This window comes from Chanodichthys erythropterus, chromosome 17 (genome assembly GCF_024489055.1).
Source record: "Chanodichthys erythropterus isolate Z2021 chromosome 17, ASM2448905v1, whole genome shotgun sequence".
Lineage (NCBI taxonomy): Eukaryota > Metazoa > Chordata > Actinopteri > Cypriniformes > Xenocyprididae > Chanodichthys > Chanodichthys erythropterus.
The window spans coordinates 3,677,016-3,698,758 of NC_090237.1; the positions used below are offsets into that span (position 1 = coordinate 3,677,016).

Sequence of the window (21,743 nt, forward strand, 5' to 3'; positions counted from 1 at the left end):
AAGAGATTTAGCACAATTATTATTCAGAGCTTATGGATGGCAATTTGTCAAGTCAAAAATATAAAAATATTTTTTCACAAACCTAAAGTGAACTTGAACTTATGAAAAAAAATTATGAAAAATCTATGAAAAAAATCTTAATATTGAAATGACAGCTAAATGACAAGTTAGAAAGTTACAACTAAAAACAACTTGCACAAAATTGATGTCACAGAACTATGGAAGAGGATTTGGGTCATAATCATAATAATGAGAAATTAAACTTGTTAAATGTCTAGAAAAAGTTAAAATTTTAATATTGCATTAAAATGAGTTTTATTTTTTACTTTTATTTTATACGTTTATTTCACTATACATTTGCTTTATCGGAATCTCACGGTTTATTTAAAGTACTGGATCTGTAGAAAAGTACATTGTCAATGTAAAGTTAACTTTATTTGTTCTTATGCATATTTCTCTATTTAACTTCTTTCATTTAAAATATTATTAATATTGTAAAGGTATTTATCAGTACTTCCTCAGGGGGTACTCCACTCTAAAAAGTTTTTGAACCACTGCTCTTTCGGGAGATCTAGTAAGCTCTAACTGTAATGGCTCCTTTGCAAAAGTCAGCATTACGCAATCTTGGCCTCATTTTGACACCATTTGAACAATGTGACACCCTTTGGATATCATTCGATATTTCACATCTTTACGTCATGACACAGTGAAAAACTGAAACAAACAAAATTACACATAGCTGCATCATGTGTGAGTGTATTTCTGTCCATATCACAGTTTACAAGCACATTAACTTGAGAATTAACAGATGAAATCCAAAAAATAAACAAACATACCGTGTGCACCTTCTAATCAAAAATCCAGGAGACATTTTTTTCCAAACAAATATTCGTCTCGATCAAACACCTCTTACATCTTCTCATGGTTGTGATATTCACACAGCTAGATCACATGACTGGTTCTAACATTACACAACGTTCACTTGTAGGTGTCGCTATTACCAAATTATTGCAATTCTCAAAATATTAATTCATAATATATTACACAACATTTGTAATACACAATATACTATTGCACAAAAGTAAATAACTTAAAATTGTTATAAAAAAAAAAATACAACTTTATCTGTGACAGCTGCATGGACGCAGATTTGCTTCACTTAATCTAGGCCCGAGTCAATAATTTCAGAGTAAGTCAGAATAAAACCAAATGTAACAATTTATTAGTCAGGTAAATGTCTCATGCCAATTACATAACCAATTCAAGGATGATCAATGCTTAACATCAAATGCTCAGAAATAGAGTAAAAGATCACTCAACAATGTGAGCTGATCTGACAATAGAAGCCTTGAGCCTCCTGCAGCATCTCTTTAAATACTCAGACTAAGACAGAAACTTCTTTGAAATGGAAACACGAGTTTACAAAGGGTATTTGCATTAATCAGAGTCCCAGACTGAGTAGTTTACACCTTTTTGGGGACAGAAATCCATTTGCGTGAAAGGGGTCACACCCACATAGAAAGCAAAATATCTCTAAACTTTTAAAACCTTATTACCGTCTGGTTTAAATTAAAATATTTTAATAATATCATATTAAACCCTATAGATTCTTGGCTGAATTTCAAATGCTTGTGGAGAAACAAAATTGGGGAAGAAGGGGGTAAAGGGACAGATTTACTTTGTGTTTGCATCTCGGGTCTGGATGCTAATTTTGCAATAAAGAGTTCAGATGTTAATTTCAAGAAACGTCCTTTGTCAGTTCAAGAGTTCATTTCTCAACCAGACGGCCCGGCATTTTCCAGTCCTACACAACTCACTGCAGCAGTTTTAATGGTTTTAAACCATCTGTAAATAAAGAAACAACTATGTTTTTCAGTTTGTTCATTGTTTTACATTTTACAGCTTCATTATTTTCTAACTAAAGCAAATGACTCTTGCACAATCAGGAAACAATATAGTAAACATAAATTTGAATATGTCTCATTAATTTAGCAATTATTACCCTGTAGGAAAGATATAATTATTGACACTGTAATTTTAAACACCACACTTTTCGAAGCATTTAACCAAATTCACAGTTAAACTAGATTATATTGTGTTTTTGAGAGCAACACCATATTTTGTTCATCTCATATTTGACTTGAAATTGAAATGTTGCTCATTGTGATGACTTATGATATTTCTTCATGTGCTTGAGAAGGCCATTTGAATATCTAAAACTCTTCTCACATGGAGGGCAGCAGTACGGCTTCTCTCCAGTATGAGTTAGCTCATGTGATTTAAGGTTTCCAGACTGACTGAAACTCTTGTCACAATATGAGCACTTGTAAGGTTTTTCTCCAGTATGAATTCTTTGATGTTGTTTCAGAGTGTCAGCTCTAATAAAGCTCTTTCCACAGTCAGAACACACATGATCTTTCTCACCGATGTGTGTTTTCTGGTGCTTTTTACAGTGATCCTGCCGTGAAAATGTCTCTCCACAAAAGGAACATGCATAAGGCTTTTGGTTTGTATGAATTTTCTTGTGTTTTTTTAGATTTGATGAAGTATAATCTTTACCACACTGATCACAGTTATATGATTTTTCTCCAAAGTGAACATGCAGATGAGACTTGAGCTCAGAATTACATCTGAAACTCTTCTCACACTGAGTACAGTGGTGCGGCTTCACTCCAGTGTGAATTTGCTCGTGTGATTTCAGGTTTCCAGACTGAGTGAAACTCTTGTCACAATATGAGCACTTGTAAGGTCTTTCTCCAGTATGAATTATTTGGTGTTTCTAGAGTTTTTCTGTTATAATTATAGTGCTCATCATTTATAGATCTGTTGAACTGAAGCTTTGATACCTTAAAGTTTCTCAGCAGTCAACAATGAAGAATCAAGAATGGACACCAACCTGTTTGTTCTTCAGTTTCTCCATGTTTTACTCTGGATTGTTCTGGATCACTCATGTCTTCAGTCTCCTCTTTAATAAACTCCATCTTCACACAGATTTCAGCTGGAGTTTGTCCTTCTCTTGTAGGACGATGTGAATATTCCCAGTATTTATTGGTGAATTGTTGTGGGATGAGCTTCACTGCAGGTGTGAACTGTGATCACTGTGTGATACTGACACCCACAGGACCAGATCTGGGGAAAATCAAAATAAGTTACTGAATCTGTACTCAACTACTTTAATTACTCTGAAATTCTGTATTGCTGTACTGAGTAAGGCTGTATATTATTGGCCTACTATATAAAAGAACATCTAAAATTAGGAATTTAACATCCCATCTGTCAAAATTGGTGTGTTGGTTAACATGTTTTATTGCAGTGAACATTTTCAGTCATCTATCGGGATCCTTTTGAATACAATAAAATTATTTTCCCTTTGCTTTCCCCCGCCTGTTCTGGCATCTGGGCACACAGCAGCTTTCCATCATGTTGAAATAGTAAAATTACAACAGTCTGGTTGAAATTTTTCGGTACCGCCGCTATAGTGCTCTCCCGATGGCCTGCCAAAATGGCGACGTTTAGATTGTGTGATGTCAACCTCTGGAACTTTATAGTTTAGTCTTCAAATATCTTAATTTTAAGATCCTTCTTCAATTTAATATCATTTATGTTTTTTGTCCAATTATTGACTGCCATAAAAAATCAAGTGTTCATCCAGTCATTACTGTATTTATCAAAAGTTTAAAATTACTTGTGCATTTATAAGCTTTTTATCCAAATCACATTTTAACTGAAATTACATCTAGACTCAGATATGCAGCATTGTCCGTTATGTGTCTCGATAAAGTGTAATTCCTCATTTAACTCACGGTTGTATTCTTGTGGTAAGAAGCGCTTCAGACTAATTCATGTCTCATGATTTGCTATATTTGCGTATTTATTTTTGTAGCCTATATTACATATTTACACCCTCATCATTCCCATTGTCATCTTTGCTTGTTCAATTTGTCATTGATTATTTTAAATAGATAATGAGTATGTTCTATATTTTTAATGTTTTATTGGAGTCAAACTAAATAGTTTAATGTAGCATTAAACGATTAGAAACTGCATTTCTTACACCAAACTCTTGCTACTTCATTTACACTGAATAATCTCTCCTAATTATCCTAAAAGGTTAACTTAATTAGTATCGATAGTTGACAAAAATAACAGGGTCATCATGTTTGACTGAGCTGCTGAAAAGCCAATAGTTCTCTGTTTTCACCTCATTCATTATGTCTGAGATATTCTGTAAATTGGCACATTAAGCTCATTATATTGGTGTCAACAGAGTGAAACAAACTACAGCATCATCAACTCTGAAATTTCACAGTTCTTGTCTTTGCTCTTTCACTTCCATATAAAATAAACATATTACAAGTAGTCAGAATCAGTTTGAGGATAAATGTGAAAAATAAAGTGAACACAGATTTACTAACAGAAAACAAGAGATCAAGTATCAGTTCTTTAATTTGCCAAATGTTAGTTCTGTCATTCTCTTTTTAATGTAGTCAACATGTGAATGACAGCTGCTATACAAGATTATGTATTTAAATGGCTTGAAATAATTCATAAACAAATGTCAGCCATTCAGTTTGTGATTTTATATTGAAATAAATTTGTTCAGTTTGTTTATTGTTTTACATTTTACAGCTTCTATCATTTTGAACTACAAAACTCTAGTACAACCAGAAAACATATGGCAAACATTAGTAAATAAGTAAATGACAAATATATGTTATTCAAGTAGATGTTGCTATTATTTCAGAGTAGGAAATATAAAAATAATTTTTTACACTGTAAGAATTATTTTCTGAAGCATCAAACACCACACTTTTCAAGCATTTCACCAAATTCACAAAGTTAAAGTAGATGTTATTGTGATGTAACACCATATTTGGTTCATCTCACACCATAGAATGTATCTGAAGAATGAAATGTTGCTCACTGCGACCACTTGTGAAATATCTTCATGTGCTTGAGAAGACTTTTTGAACATCTATAGCATTGAGTACACTGAGTACAGTGGTACGACTTCTCTCCAGTATGAATTCGCTGATGCAATTGTAGTTGTCGAAACTGAGTGAAACTCTTGTCACAAGATTAGCACTTGTGAGGTTTGTCTGTATGAATAAATTGGTGCAGTTTCAGATTGTCAGCTCTAGCAAAGCTCTTTCCACACTCCAAACACACATGATCTTTCTCACCGGTGTGGGTTTTCTGATGTCGTTTACAATTTTCCAGCTGTGAATAAGTGAATAAAAACTCTTGTCACAATATGAGCACTTGTAAGGTCTTTCTCCAGTATGAATTATTTGGTGTCGTTTCAGATGAATAGATGTAGTAAAGCTTTTCCCACACTCTGAACACACATGATCTCTCACTTCATTATGTGTTTTCTGGTGCTGTTTACAGTTTTCCTTCAAGGAAAAACTATTTTGAGTTTTGATGTTGCAATGTTTCTCTTCAGCTTCATATAGTTGGTCTCTTTGCTCTTTTACTTCATTGTGGTCTAAAATAAAAATCAGATCAAGGTTAAATTTGAAAATTCAACTGAATCCTGATTTAATAGCAGAAAACAACAGAGATCATTTTTTAGTATCAGATCTTTAATGTGCCAAAAGTTCTCTCATTCCCTTGTTAATAAAATCAAATAGATGTCAGATTATATTAAATTTAGTTATAATTATAGTGCTCCTCAGCAGTCAACAATGAAGAATCAAGAATGGACACCAACCTGTTTGTTCCTCAGTTTCTTCATGTTTTATTCTGGATGGTTCTGGATCACTCATGTCTTCAATCTCCTCTTTAATAAACTCCATCTTTCACAGTCACACAGATTTCAGCTGCTACACCTGGAGTTTGTCCTTCTCTTGTAGGATGATGTGAATATTCCCAGTATTTATTGGTGAATTGTTGTGGGAGGAGCTTCACTGCAGGTGTGAACTGTGATCAGGCAAGGCTGATTATTACTATATCATACTATATCGATATCATTACTATATAACCAAAGATTTTAAATTAGGAATTAAACAATGCACATAAAACCATAAAATCAAAATAACACATTGCACATACTTTTATGATCTGGCATGACGCTTTAAGGCCAGGATACAACAAGACGATGGTCAGTCTTCTGCAACATCGGGCCGTTTTTGAGCGATGGTGTGGCTTCGTTTTTTTGGTGCGTTCTGCACCATTGGCTCTAGTCAGAAGCTGTCCGTTTTTTCCTAAAGTTGATTTTAGTTCACTTAGTTCAACTTTAGTTTTTGACGTTCCGTTGACTTTTTTGCGTCTTTGCAGATATTCAACCTGTCTTCATGTCATTTGTAAGCTGTTCCGTGTTTTTGCCGTCTTTCAGATGGGACATAATTATTTTTTACTCCCTCTGCATTCAGGAGGGAAACTTTGTCTTTCATTCTTGACATTGGAGATGAAATTATAGTTGCTGAAATCATTGTCATCCTTGTTGTCATCTTCTAAGGGATCTTCATCAGACAGTACCACCATTTTTATTTGTTCAAAATCCTCAATGAAGACTCTGAACCGTGGGCCATGACAGTGGCAAGTTCATGGTCAAAAATGGTCCAAATTCAACAAAAGCTTTGTTTTGATGTTGAATCTTCTACTTTCAAAATTTTCTAGTTTCCTTCTCTCTTTTTTGCAATTTATCTGGGGCTTAACTCAAGAGTGACAATCTCTCATGGAATTCTCTCTCACACAACACCTGATAATCCTAAATGGTTGGTTTAATTAGAACTGATAGTTTGACAGAAATAAATGGACCATCGAGCTGCTGAAAGGCCTCAATCTACAAAAGTTCCCTGTTTTCACCTTATTGATTATGGTGATGTCTGAGATCTTCTGTAAATTGCCACATTTTATAGGTGTGAACAGGCTGAAACGAACTACAGCATCACCACCTTTAAAATTTCACAGTTCTTGTCTTTGCCTTTTCACTTCCTGGAGGTCTTAAATTAACATATTAAGTAATTAGAATCAGTTTAAATGTGAAAACACAGTGAAACACAAACCTTATCGCACATGAATGGAAGTAATGAAACGAAAAGGGTAGTGTCACCACCACTTAACTATTCAGTCCAGATACCTCATCCAGCACCTCAAGGAATTCCAGACACTCTCATATCCAATCTTTGGAGAAGCAAATCAGACCAATCCAGAGCATCATACCCTATTTACATTTTCTTTAAACTTCTTACGAAAAATAAGTTTATTCAAGTGTGCTATTAGTATAATTCTTTTAAAATAAAAATAAATATATATATATATATATATTCAGTCTACTTTTTATGTGCTTCTCAGAAATATACTTAAAATTACATTCACAGAAAATGTACATTTCGCTTATACTTATACTTAAAAGAATAAAGTATTTTTATGTATACCTGGCTTTTAGTTGTTTTTAAACACTTGATTGAGTTGCCTATTAAATACATTTTCACATAGTTTTACATGTAGTCTTATAAACTTACGTTGTTGGAAAATATTTATTTATAAAGAAAACATGTTTATAATTCTGAGTATCTTTACTTCAATTATATTTATTATACTATACACTACTCACTCTTTATTTTATTGTTTTTATTTTGACTATATTATTTATGAAATATTTACTATTTGCTATTTTATTCAGTTATATTACTACTATATTATTCTCATAGTCAATATACTCAATTGTATTCAAAGGCTATTAATAATAATAATATTCTGTAGAATAAAACTGCCATATACTGTATATTGAACTATTACATCCGACCTCATATTACACTTATATTTCATATCATTTATACTTTACTGTAGTTGAAATATATGCATTTAGTTCGTTTGTATAACTAGAGTGGACCGACAGTATTCCTGTGAAATGCTCATAGATCATTAAATGTTTCACTTGGCACCAATAAAACACATTTTTCAAGTTGCCAGACAAGATATAATGCTGTCCATTTAAAATGAAGACCTTTTTTTTGTCTTTTTTCACTATAAATCATTATAAAATTTATATAAAACATTTATTATTGTGTTATGAATAATTAAACACTTGTGTGTTAAACTGTAAGCATAAGGTTAGGAGGCAACACAATACAAATAAATTATAAAAATGAAAAGGGCTTTGGGATAAATGCTTCAGATAAATACGAAATTCAAATTTACATTAATTTAAAATTGTCCTGTGACATCCTAACATGTGATTCAAGAGAAAAAAAGCTAAAGGCACAAGAGAAAAAAGCTAAAATGGTGTAGAAAACAGAAAAAGCTATTTTCACAAAAAAACAATATTGTGCACATTTCATGTACATTAAATTATATTACATTAGGAACATCTTCACAATTATTAACCAAGAGAAATAAACCAAGTCTATTGACAAGCGCAAGTTTTAACACTTCTAACTACCGAGAATAAAAATAATTACATAATCTTTTTAACTACACGCAGATCATAAACTGTTGAAATCAGTTGAGAAATGTAAACTTTGTCCAGAAAAAAATAAAATAAAATTAGGCGCCTATGTATTTATTATGTCTATATACAAGCCGCATATGGCCCTATATCAACATACAATGGCTGTTTGTATAATATGAAACAAAAGACCAAAATAACAGTAACACCATATTAACCGATGTACGGACCTTAGGTCTTTTTTTAGCTCAATTTAATTGTTACAGGGAATAAGAATTGAATCAACTGTAAATGATTCACTGTGAATGATTCAGAATTAATATTTAACACTTCGTCAATTATTCGTCCAGCGAAAATTGAGGTTAGAGTATTTTACCAATTCTGGATAAAATATTCTGTGGCCAACAGTAACAATATTTTATTATGATTATTATTCTTATTATTGTAATTATTATATTATTATAAGCAAGAGGTAACTTGATCTTTTAAGTTTAAGGCAGTAATTTGACACAGCACAAAAAACTCGTATATGTGAAAATCAAAACAAGATTTATTGACTACTTCTAATGATTACAGGAAACTAAAGCTAAACACACACACACACACATACATACATGCACACACATTCGCGGAGTTGATATGAGTTATGAAAAGTCCCAAGTTCAGTGCTAACTTAACTCATAACCTGAGGAAAATCACAAAAGCAGAGCTTTGGCTTGATTCTTTAGGTTAAAGGAGTTTCAACAGTTTCCAGCAAGAGAGAGAGAAGTTTGCTTGTACCTGCGTTTGCTCTGACAGCTGAGGTAATCGGGTTGTTCCGTGACTCGTGTACAGTGGAGTCCCGTTCTGGATTGGCTGTCTTTCATGTGACGTCTTCTCGGGAAAGCCCTGTGGGTTGCGCGGAAGCTTTGAAGGATGTTGCTGGCTGGTGCAACTGTTCTGAGCGTCTGGCTTGAGCGGCTCTCTTTTTGGGAGACTTTGGTCGGATATTTCACAGAGTGTTTTGGAGTCTGGATGTGACGGCTGTTGAATGATCAGCGGCGCAGCTCGTGGATGACGTCGGCGACTGTTAGATGGAAAATCAGGTCAATCCCCGGTCAATCAGTTCTCAATGACCCATGCGACTTTTCCGCCGTGGTCAAAGTAGCGGTGCTTCGGCTACCGGGCTTCAACGACTGTGCTTCAGTCCGACTTCTGACCGATTTCTGACATTAGCTTGTTCGGACAGCATAGTTTTAACAACGTGATCTCATGAGAATACGTGTGTATTTTTACGTGAAGTGTGGTTCTACCACACGTACATTTACTAACGTTTTCATACACACAAAAACGTACAACATTGACGTATTTATAGCACTAAAGCGTACAAATACTTACGTATTAGCAGCTTAAAAAACGTAAAACATCTAACGTAAAGTGTGAATGTATATGAATTACCATGTATTAATATTAAAATCGTGGCTTTAATGATTCAAATATGTTGTGTTCAATTGTCATTAACGTTACATAATGTTAAACGAGACTACACTTTGAAACCTTAAAATGAATAACATTTCTATAATCGTTTTGTAATATTTTGCTGTGAGATTTTTTTCCTATGCAGTGACTGACAATACAACCATAAGATACACCAAAGCACAACATAAATTAACAAATCACACCCATTTTATTTGTTTGCTGTACTCCATATCTTTAGAATCCATATGTTTGCGAGGAACAGATTCAAATTCAGCCCTTTATCTGTCGATCTTCACCTTCATTCTCAGCAACAGCGACCGTCACAGTCAAAGCCCGCGCACGTTATGATTCAAATTTAAAAAATAGCGCCAGTGCGCCTGCGCCACCCTCGAGAAGCGTTACGACATGGTTTACGCCACTGATATCGAACGCTCATTGGTTCTCACCTGCTTCGTCGCAGATTGCGATATGCCGTGTTTCAGTGGATTGACATTTGAAATGAGTGCGCGCCTTCACGGAGAGAAGACAGATTCATAATTTCACGGATTAATAAATTATATTCTGCTCTGTACCCTATAAAAACTATTACATTACAGCCAGAGAGGACTGCGACTGGAACTCATCATCATTTTAACTTTTGGTACCACTTTTCACATATTTGCAAAAAATAAATGATTGTGATTAACGTTACGCTTGTTTGTCTGTTTTTCATTTATTAACAGTAACGTTATGTAGTTTTAAGAAATTGTTATGGGTAGGTTTAGGGGTAGGTGTAGGATAAGTGGCTCAAAATATCGTTTTAATGTCATATTTTTACTAAATTTTCATTTTCCTACACATTTCTGTCCATTATGATTTATTCTTTTAACATTATGTATAAAATGGGTAGGTTTAGGTTCGGGGTGGGGTTTAGGGATATTACATTCATCTAAAAATGTTAAAAAGGGAACATTTATATATATTTTATACATATATTTTTATGACATGAAAGATTCGTAAATATTTTACGTTTTATTCGCAGTAAAAACGTAAGTATGTTTACGTTTTGGTGCCATAATTACGTCAGTATTTGTACGTTTTAGCACCATTCAAGACGTACAAATATGTACGTTTTGTGTCTTTTAAAGTTACGTATTAATAACTACGTATTAACAATGAGACCAGGCTGGTTTTAAAGGAGCCATTTTGGCTCCATCCTTCAGATGCGATCCTCCAATGAGACGTTGCTACGGAGATTAGACATGCCTCGTCTATTGTCTATTGATCACATCGCGTGATATCTGCAGAACATTCTCCTGTTTTATTAACAACTTTATAAAGTTTCTTAATATTTTCCTGGTACTGAATTTCAATGTTTCATTCACACAGAATTACAGAGAATTATAAACTCTGTATTTAGAGCTCAAACATGACACACTTCTTACACACATATTACTAGACTGACCTAATTAAAACAATGATTATAAGAGAAAGAAGATGCATACAGGAATACAAACATATAATGCATTGACTCCAACATATTAGTAATCCCATCATATCATGCGTCATTCTAGATATAGTTAATATTTTAACAGATAAACAATTGACCCTTTTGAGATTCAAGACTGAGTCCTTAAGCATATAAACTTTGACCGGAGTCACGAGTGACGGGGTCACGATGGATTGCTCAATACAAGGGAGGTATTGATAGGACAGATTTGTCTTTAAATCCGTTGATGGGTGTTTTCCTGTTCCGTCCGATAATACAAGAGGGTTTTGTGAGACAATCAATAGATTTAATGTGATCAGATCCACGCGATGGGTTCTGATTAGTTTATTGCTGATGAGCTAAGAAGTCCTTTAGACAGAGTCCTTTGTTAAAAGAAGTCACGTCATCACTTCTGTTAAGGCTAGGTGTTTCCTGTCAGGAAATTGATCTTTTGGACCAAATGAAGCTTTGTTCAATCATGTTGTTCATTGATAAAGTCATTGGTAAGTTCTGTCGAGCGAGGCCTAGACCGAACTGCTGAAAAGCAGCCTTGTCTCATTCCACTATACATTTCCCATTTCATTACATTTATCTTTCTGAGACAAACCATTGAAATCTGTTTTACAATCTGTTCCTGCCATTCCAAAACGTGATAAACGCCAGTCGCCTTTCTCTACAGAATGTGATATATCCTCTCAACTAATCCAGAGAGGCGACACTTCAATACTTTTTTTGCTAACAGCCACTAGATGGCACTTCGGTAGCGTGGCCGCCATTATGGGGTGAATATACTAACTGGACCATTGAATCCTTCACATCTTACGCACACAAAATCTGCGAATTTCACTGCCAAATCAGAAGCGCAATAGAACAGTTTTTTTTTTTTTTTTAAATGAAGTCACCAGCAAATTGTATGGCTGCTACAGTAAATGTTGTATTGTCTTATATGTTTTATTTTACCAGTTGTGGAATCCAAACAATCAACCATAGTTAGCCTACTTTGAGTATTTCCATTATAAGCAACTTTACACATTTATTAATAGAAAATTAACAAGATGACTCATTGAATTCATTTTAGGAGCGACGGCTGAATATTTTTAGTAAAATAACTGTATAGAAGATTAGTATTTACAAAGTTCAGAGGCTGTCATATATGTGAATTAACTTATTTTGCTCTGTATTTTCAATATGACAAATACATTTTATATTGATGGATTAATTGCATTTTGGATGGAAAAAAACAAAAAACATTTTTATAATAAACCTTTTAAAATTAAAATGTAGATTTGAATTTTAATGTTTTTATAACCAAAAGATGCTATGTGAAAGTTTGAAACAGAAAATAGTGGTTTTCATCTTGCCACTTTCTTGGTAAAGAAAACACATTTTTACTCAAATTAATCAAAATGGAGTTATTGCGTTTTGGAACCAAACTCATATTTTATATATATATATATATATAAATTACACTTTAATGTATATATTGAAATGAAAGTGACAGCTAAATGGTCAGTTACAACTCAAAAACAACTTTCACAAAACAAATGTCACAGAAAACAAGTTTATTTCACAATACATTTGCTTTATCTGAATCTCAATTTATCTGTGGATAACTTTTGCTCACTAAATCACATTGTCAGTGAAAATGGAAATTTTATTTGTTGTTATTGTACAGAGCTTATAGACAACTTTTATGTTGCAGAGAAATGTGTAGACTTTTCAATAAATCTGTTTATGAAATAACAGGTTAAGTAACTAAACAACAGTAAAAAACAAAACAAACAAAAAAACAACAACTCCATATTAAATCTAAAGGCTTAGAGGAACAATTGAGGAAATTGTTTCATATGTAGCCTAATAACTGATTGTTGTTTTTCTTACATTTGTTTCCAGTCATTTTAATGTTAGTATTTCTTAAAGTAAACATTCAAAGAACTCAATTTTCTTGTTCTCCAACATATTAAGCACAAATCTTGTGGCATTTCACAGCAACACTAGTTTATTAACTAACTACACATTTTCTTTATGTGATTCTCACAAGATTTACCTCAAAGTTTTGGATCTGTGACACAGAACAATGCTTCTTAATATGAGTCCTTAGATTATTGGATTGGGTGAAACTCTCTCCACACAGAGCACAGTGGTACGGCTTCTCTCCAGTATGAACTCGCTCATGCTTTTTTAGAGTCCCAGACTGAGCAAAACTCTTTTCACAATATGAGCACTTGTAAGGTCTTTCTCCAGTATGAATTCTTTGGTGCTGTTTCAGACAGTTAGGTCTACTAAAGCTCTTTCCACACTCCAAACACACATGATCTTTCACTTCATTATGTGTTTTCTGGTGCTGTTTAAAACTCTGCAGCCATGAAAAACTCTTTCCACAGAGAGAACACACATAAGGCCTCTCATCTGAATGAACTTTCAGGTGATCTTTTAGATGTGACGGTGATTTGAACCTTTTTCCACACTGATCACACTCGAATGGTTTTTCTCCAGAGTGAGAGCGCAGATGATAATTAAGATCAGTCAAATATTTGAAACTCTTCTCACACCGAGTACAGTGGTACGGCTTCTCTCCAGTATGAAGTCGCTCGTGTGATTTCAGGTTTCCAGGCTGAGTAAAACTCTTGTCACAATATGAGCACTTGTAAGGTCTTTCTCCAGTATGAATTATTTGGTGCTGTTTCAGATGCTCAGCTGTAGTAAAGCTCTTGCCACAGTCAAAGCACATATAATCTCTGACTTCATTGTGTGTTTTTTGGTGCAGTTTAAAAGTTGTCCGCCATGAAAAACTCTTTCCACAGAGAGAACACACATAAGGCCTCTCATCTGAATGAACCCTCAAGTGTTGATTTAGATGTGATGAAGAAATAAACTTTTTTCCACAATGATCACAATTATATGGTTTGTCTCCATTGTGAATTCTTAGGTGTGTTGTAAGGGTTCCTTTTACTGTGTAACTCTTCCCACACTGAGTGCATGTATAAGGTTTGTCTCCTTTGTGAAATCTTATGTGTGTTTTAAGGTTTCTTTCGTATCGGAAACTCTTTCCACACTGTGTGCATGTATACGGTTTCTTTTCAGTGTGAATTATTAAGTGTGCTTTAAGGGTTCGTTTATATCGGAAACTCTTCCCACACTGAGTGCATGTAAACGGTTTTTCTCCAGTGTGAATTCTTAAGTGTGTTTTAAGGTGTCCTTTTTGTGTGAAACTATTCCCACACTGAATGCATGTATACCGATTTCCTCCAGTGTGAATTCTTAAGTGTTTTCTAAGGTACTCTTTTGTTCTGAAACTATTTCCACACTGAGTGCATGTATACAGATTCTCTCCAGTGTGAAACTTTAAGTGCGCTTTAAGGTGTACTTTATTTGTGAAACACTTCCCACACTGAGTGCATGTATACAGATTCTCTCCAGTGTGAATTCTTAAGTGTGTTTTAAGAGTTCCTATATATTGGAAACTCTTTCCACACTGAGTGCATGTATACGGTTTCTCTCCAGTGTGAATTCTTAAGTGTGTTTTAAGGTTTGCTTTTTCCGTGAAATTCTTTCCACACTGAGGGCAGGTGTGCAGTGTTTTGGTGTTTGTTCTTTGAGTTTTAAAGTTATGATGTTCCTCCTCCACTTCATTTAGTTCTTCTCTTTGCTGTTTCACTTCCACCTGGTCTAAAATACACATCAAGTTAGAATCAATTCAAGTGAACCCTGATTTAATATACAAGGTTATGATCATTTAGATACATCTATCATTTAGCATCCAAATACTGTGGTGCTTGGCCAGCACCGGTGCAATCCTAATGATTTTCCTGTTTTTTAATCTCAGTGCCACTTTCACAACATTTAAGTAAAAAATGAATGTAAAGTAATAAGCAGCTTGTTGTGTGGTTTGAAACATCACACATGCAGCGCTTCTGTGAACAGAGAAAACAATAAAACTATATATAATGATGATAATGTGAGTAAAGTACAAAGCTTAAATAATAGTTTAGTATACGTCGAAAAAAAAATAGAAACAGTTGGATTTGTGCCGAATGAGAAAGGTAGGCTTCAGATTCACTTTAAATTAATTTTACATTTCTAATAAATATAAGATCATTTTTTAAATTAGTTTTGGCTTGACATATATAACTTGAATAGTCCTACATTACATCTCAGGGGTTGGTTACAACCCTCACATTAAATTTTTTCTCTTCCGGCTCACAACCTAAAATGAGTTTAACACCCCTGATGTTAAACAGTCAACGCCGCCCGCTTTCATCAACTCAAGAAAAAAATGCATCAAGTTTAGTCAGATTTATGTACTTTTAATTGCTTTTGTGGTGAGGAATGATACTGGATGAATTTACCTCAGAGAGAAGAGTTTCAAAACACTTTTGATGTAACGAAAACAAAACAAAACATTCGTAAAGCTTTTAAGCTTCATGAAGCAGTGTTTTGAAATCGCCCATCACTAGATATTGTTGAATTCTCATCCATTTATAATATTAAAGGTTGAACCACTGTAGTCACATGAGCTGATTTAAATGTTATTAGTAGCTTTCTGGGCATTGAAAAAGGGAGTGTTATTGAGTGTTATGGTAACACTTTACAATACGGTTCATTAGTTAACATGAACTAATAATGAACTGCACTTATACAGCATTTATTAATCTTTGTTAATGTTAATTTCAACATTTACTAATACATTATTAAAAGCTTGTTAACATTAGTTAATGCACTGTGAACTAACATGAACAAAGAATGAACAACTGTATTCTCATTAACTAACACTAACGAAGATTAGTAAATACAGTAACAAATGTATTGCTCATTGTTAGTTCATGTTAGTTAATCCATTAACTAATGTTTAACAAATGAACCGTATTGTAAAGTGTTACCAGTGTTATTGTTATTATATCAAAACAATGATTCATTAAGCTTCAAAGCTTTTGTTTTGAATCAGTGGTTCGGAGCGTGTATCAAACTGCTGAAATCACGTGACTTTGGTGCTTCGAACCACTGATTCGAATGAAATTGAAATCGCCCATAGATATTGTAAAGTATTTTTGTCCTTTTATAATATCAAGGCAGAACCACTGTACGAATTCCCATTAATATAAAAATTGAGGCATTAATGTTTATTAATTAATGTCACATTTATTAAACGCAGTTTACTCATCTATTTAACATGAAATAACATCTGTTCGTGACTTGTGCTGCAAACTCGTTTTGGAGGATTACATAATGTTAATCAAGACTACACTTTAAAATGAACAATATTTCTGTAATTGGCCCTTTGCAAAGACACTCCCCCCTTAGTTACTGTTGCTTTGTCCAACAAGCCGTAGCGCTGTCACGCCACGCAGAGTGAAAAATACATCACGGAGCAAAGAGGACACTGACAACACGTCGACAGACAAGACAGAGCAGGTTACTTATTAAACAAAGTCCCAGCTTTCAAACTGTGTAGTTTTTTTAAAGAAATTTGAACAATAAAAACCAATTTGTGTTTTTTTTTAATGTGTCATGACAGATTGCTGTGGTGCCTCAGATCAAGAGGCTCTTAAACCGATCATCTCTTCCTACTAGTTCATTTATAGCATCAAATAAAAACGAATGAACATCAGAAGAAATGTTGTTTCAAACACGGAAAGACGTCAATACCAGTATTGGGGAGTAGTTAACTACATGTAGCAGCGCTACTAGTTTAACTACATTTTTCAGTAGCTTGTATGTAGTTCAGCTACTTTTAAAACAGTGTAGCTTTTCCAGTAGTTAACTACATTTTCCAACAAGTAGCGGTTTAGCGCGACCAAAAGCTACAAGCTACATTCCGTTTTGCGTTCTGATGAGCCTAATTCATTCATAAAGCAGCACAGCGTCTTCAGATCACAAACTAAAACAGTCCATTACCGCCAACTATTGTTATATAAATTAACGCATCTTGCGGCTTTATCAGTTCATCTGTTAATCAGCAGTTCATCAAGAAGAGATCGTCTGGTGATTATGTAAAGGAGTGGGTTTCACACTGCACATGGCAAATTTTCTAGAGGAAAAAAAATCTCTCAACTAATGCTGTAAACTACACATTTAAGTCAGTTGGTACTACTATAATAATACTGAAGGTTAAATTAACTTATTTATATACAAACACTTAAATTACACTCAATGACGTTTTTATTATAAATAAAGTTTAGAATTACAAAATCATATTTCTACTCCAATTTGTTTTTTGAAATATAAACATTTAAAGGTGCCCAAGAACGTTCTTTCACAAGATGTAATATAAGTCTAAGGTGTCTCCTGAATGTATCTGTGAAGTTTCAGCTTAAAATACCCTATAGATTTTTTTTAATTAATTTTTTTAACTGCCTATTTTGGGGCATCATTAACTATGCACTGATTTACACTCGGCGCCGCCCCCTTAAATCGTGTGCTCCTTGCCACATGAGCTGTCGACTATATTACAGCACATTTACAAAGTTCACACAGCTAATATAACCCTCAAATGGATCTTTACAAGATGTTCGTCATGCATGCTTCATGCATGCTTCGAATTATGTGAGTAAAGTATTTATTTGGATGTTAAAGTTTTATTCTAAATGAATTTGAGGCTGTGCTCAGTGGCTAACGGCTAATGCTACACTGTTGGAGAGATTTATAAAGAATGAAGTTGTGTTTATGCATTATACAGACTCTAAGTGTTTAAAAATGAAAATAACGATGGCTCTTGTCTCCGTGAATACAGTAAAAAACGATGGTAACTTTAACCTCATTTAACAGTACATTAGCAACATGCTAACGAAACTTTTAGAAAGACAATTTAATCTCAGTAAAAATATCATGCTCTCATGGATAATGTCAGTTATTATTGCTCCATCTGCCATTTTTCGCTGTTGTTCTTGCTTACCTAGTCTGATGATTCGGCTGTGTGCAGATCCAGATGTTAACTGGCTGCCCTTGTCTAATGCCTTTGATAATGTTGGGAACATCATGGGCTGGCATTATGAAAATATTGGGGGCGAACACCCCGACTGTAACGTAACAGTCGGTGTTATGTTGAGATTTGCCTGTTCTTCGGAGGTCGTTTAAACAAAGGAGATTTAAATAAGAAGGAGGAAACAATGGTGTTTGAGACTCACTGTGTGTCATTTCCATGTACTGAACTCTTGTTATTCAACTATGCCAAGGTAAATTCAATTTTTTAATCAAGGGCACCTTTAAATTGCGGCTGTCATGAATGATTTATTCAAACATGCATTAAATAATGAACATTAAAAATTATAATGAATATGTAACAGTGCATATCTATATTTATCAGAATTTTGCTTTCTAGAGCACTTTTCTAGCTGACTTATGAGTTTATGGTCACTGATTATGTTTGTCTGAGGTGAATGTTACGTTACGTGACATTGTTTACAAGCTGTTTTATTGACGACTTTCCGAGGTTGAAACACAAGACAGACATTGGCGGATTTCGGTAAGTTGTACTGTATATTTTAGATGATAAAATATTTTAGCATACCTTCAGATGTTCATGTATGTTTACTTCGCGCTGTAAGTGGTATTAAAGCAGAGGAGAGGATGTTAACATGTGCTCCGTGCTGTTGCTTCTCTTTGAGGCGCTAAAAGCGATCTCTCATTTCACATTAAACAGCGCCAAAACGGCTGAATCTCATAATAAGAGGGACGTCATTTGAAATCTGAGACTTTGCTTCATATCAAAAGTAACAAAGCACAAAGATTATTGCGATTTATTGGATGGGAGGCGCTACATATTCTGTTCATTCATCAACTGAAAACAGACTAGACTAATCAATTCTTTGGATTTAAAAATCAATATTGATTCGTAAAAATGAGAATCAATTACAATCGAGAAATTTTTGATCCAGCCCTACAAATTACATCAATTTTATTTCTTCACTGTACTCCAAATCTTTAGAATCCATACGTTTGTAAGGAACAGATCCAAATTCAGCCCTTTATCCAGCGATTTTTTTTTAAGTTGCACCCTCAAGAAGCGTTACGACACAGATTACAGCACTGATATTGAACGCTCATTGGTTCTCACCTGCTTCGTCACAGATTGCGACATACCATGTTTTCAGTGGATTGACATTTGAAATGAGTGCGTGCCTTCACGGGTAAAGCGAATTCATATTTTAATGGATTAATAACTTAAATTCTGCACTGTACCCCATAAAAATACTGTTAACGTCAGAGAGGACTGCGACTGGAACTCATCATTTCAACTACTTTTGGTACCAATTTATCGCAATAAATAAATTATGATTATGCTTGTTTGTCTGCAGTTCTTTTATTTATAACAGTACATACAGGCCTCGACAATAAGGACTGCCTGATGGTCCGGGGCCAATGTGACCAATGTTTGTGACAGTTGAAGGAACTGTCACTTGCTAGATCAGGCCAGTGCTGTAGGGTGTGTATTATATATCATCTATTATATATATATTATATAATATAGATTTAGTAATTGTTCTGACATTGTCCCTCACTACAAAAACTAAACAAAAACACACCCACTGAGTGCACGGCACGCATACTTGACGTGGTTTAGTAGGTTAGACCTAGTGTGTGTGCATATGTAGAGTGTAACGCTTTCACGGTCTGATTTATCCCATTTTTCATGCCAGTTTATATTAAGTGACTTAAATTTTAGACCCCAAATAGCTTGCTTTGCTCTGTTTCACCATCAAAAACAGTCCCAAACAACGTGTACTGAATTGTTGTGCGTCTCTGAGCTACACTGAATGAATCAGCCGATTGAATGAATCTGTTGAATCCCAATGACTCACTCATTAACAGTGACTTGCTGCCACCTCCTGGAGGGTTTATTTTCACATTTAAAGTACCTTTTCATTTTATAAATTTCAAATAACAGTATTTAATGTTTTATATTTTCAACATTTCAAAACATTATTTATGCATTGCTACCTGCTTTTGACTCAACTGATAGTTATAATTATAGTATAGTCTATAGTTATATAGTTAACTATACATTAGATTACAATTTCTGCTCCTGAAAATCTCCTGTTTAAAAAAAAAAAGAAAAAAAAAAAGCATTTTTTTCACTTGTTTATTCTGTTGTTTTTATTTGTGGTATTACTTGTAATTTTATTATTTGTTCCTAATTTATTACTTACTGTTTACTTGTCTAACAATATTTAAAATTTAAGTTAATCTAGTTACTTTTGGTATCATAACCCCCTATCAATATCAAAAATAATGAAAATGATAACTAGGCTTATTTATAGGCTCATTTTCTTTTCTTTTACTTTATTATTTTTTTTATTGTGGGGTTAGTGACAATTTTGGCGGGGCAAAAAAATTTGAACCATTGGCCCACTGGCCAGTAGAAAAAAATCTTAGCATTGAGCCCTGCATAGTTTTAAGAAATGGTTATGGGCCGGTTTAGGAATAGGTGTAGGATTAGCAGCTCAAAATATCGTTTTAATGCTATATTGTTACTAAAATCATAATTTTTCTATATATTTCTGTCCATTATGTTTTATTATTTTAATTTTCTGTATAAAATGTTTGTTTTGGTTAGGGGTAGTGTTTAGGGATATTACATTTATCTATAAAATGATAAAAAGGAAAATTATACATATCTTAAGGAAAGGAATACTTTTTTTTCCCCGCTGTAAAAATGTAATAATGCTACGTTTAAATGCTGCCAATATGTCAATTTTGTACATTTTTGCACCTATCCAAACGTATAAAAATGTGTTTTGTGTCTTTGAAAGTTACGAAATAATACCTACATATTAACAATGAGACCAGGCTGGTAGTTTTAAGGTAAAATGAAAAATGCAATAAAGGCAGAATATTGAAGTTATAGATGCACTTTAAAAAAAATTCTTGGCACCCACTGTGAACTGTTAAGTCCCCACCTTAGCACCCCCCAAAAAAATTGGAGCTACCACTGCATATACTGCTTATTAATTTACATCTACCAAAGCAGTCAACAATGAAGAATTAAGAATGGACACCAACCTATTTGTTCCTCAGTTTCTTCATCTTTTATTCTGGATGGTTCTGGATCACTCACGTCTTCCTCCTCTTTAATAAAGTCCATCTTTAACAGGCACACAGATTTCAGCTGATACACCTGGAGTTTGTCCTTCTTGAAAACATTAAACACATGGTGTCAACAGGCTGAAACATACTACAGGTTCATCACCTTTGAAACTATTTAACCTGGATCTTAATTTGGTAGGATGGATAGTCAATTTTAAATCAAACCGATAAAGAGAACGTAATGTACACAATAAAGGGTTGCATCACATTCACAATAGTCGATTTCTTTACGTGTCTCACTTATGAAAAATTCACATTCACGCAAAAAAAAAAAAAAATATATATATATATAAAATAAAATTACATCAACAGTATATCCATTTACATTTAAATTATAGC

At 33.9% G+C, this 21,743-nt stretch overlaps 1 pseudogene; it reads right to left on the reverse strand.

The window, feature by feature from the left end:
• Positions 1–2,158: 2,158 nt before the first annotated feature.
• On the reverse strand, positions 2,159–21,446 carry LOC137005178 (zinc finger protein 850-like; annotated as a pseudogene).
• Positions 21,447–21,743: the final 297 nt, after the last annotated feature.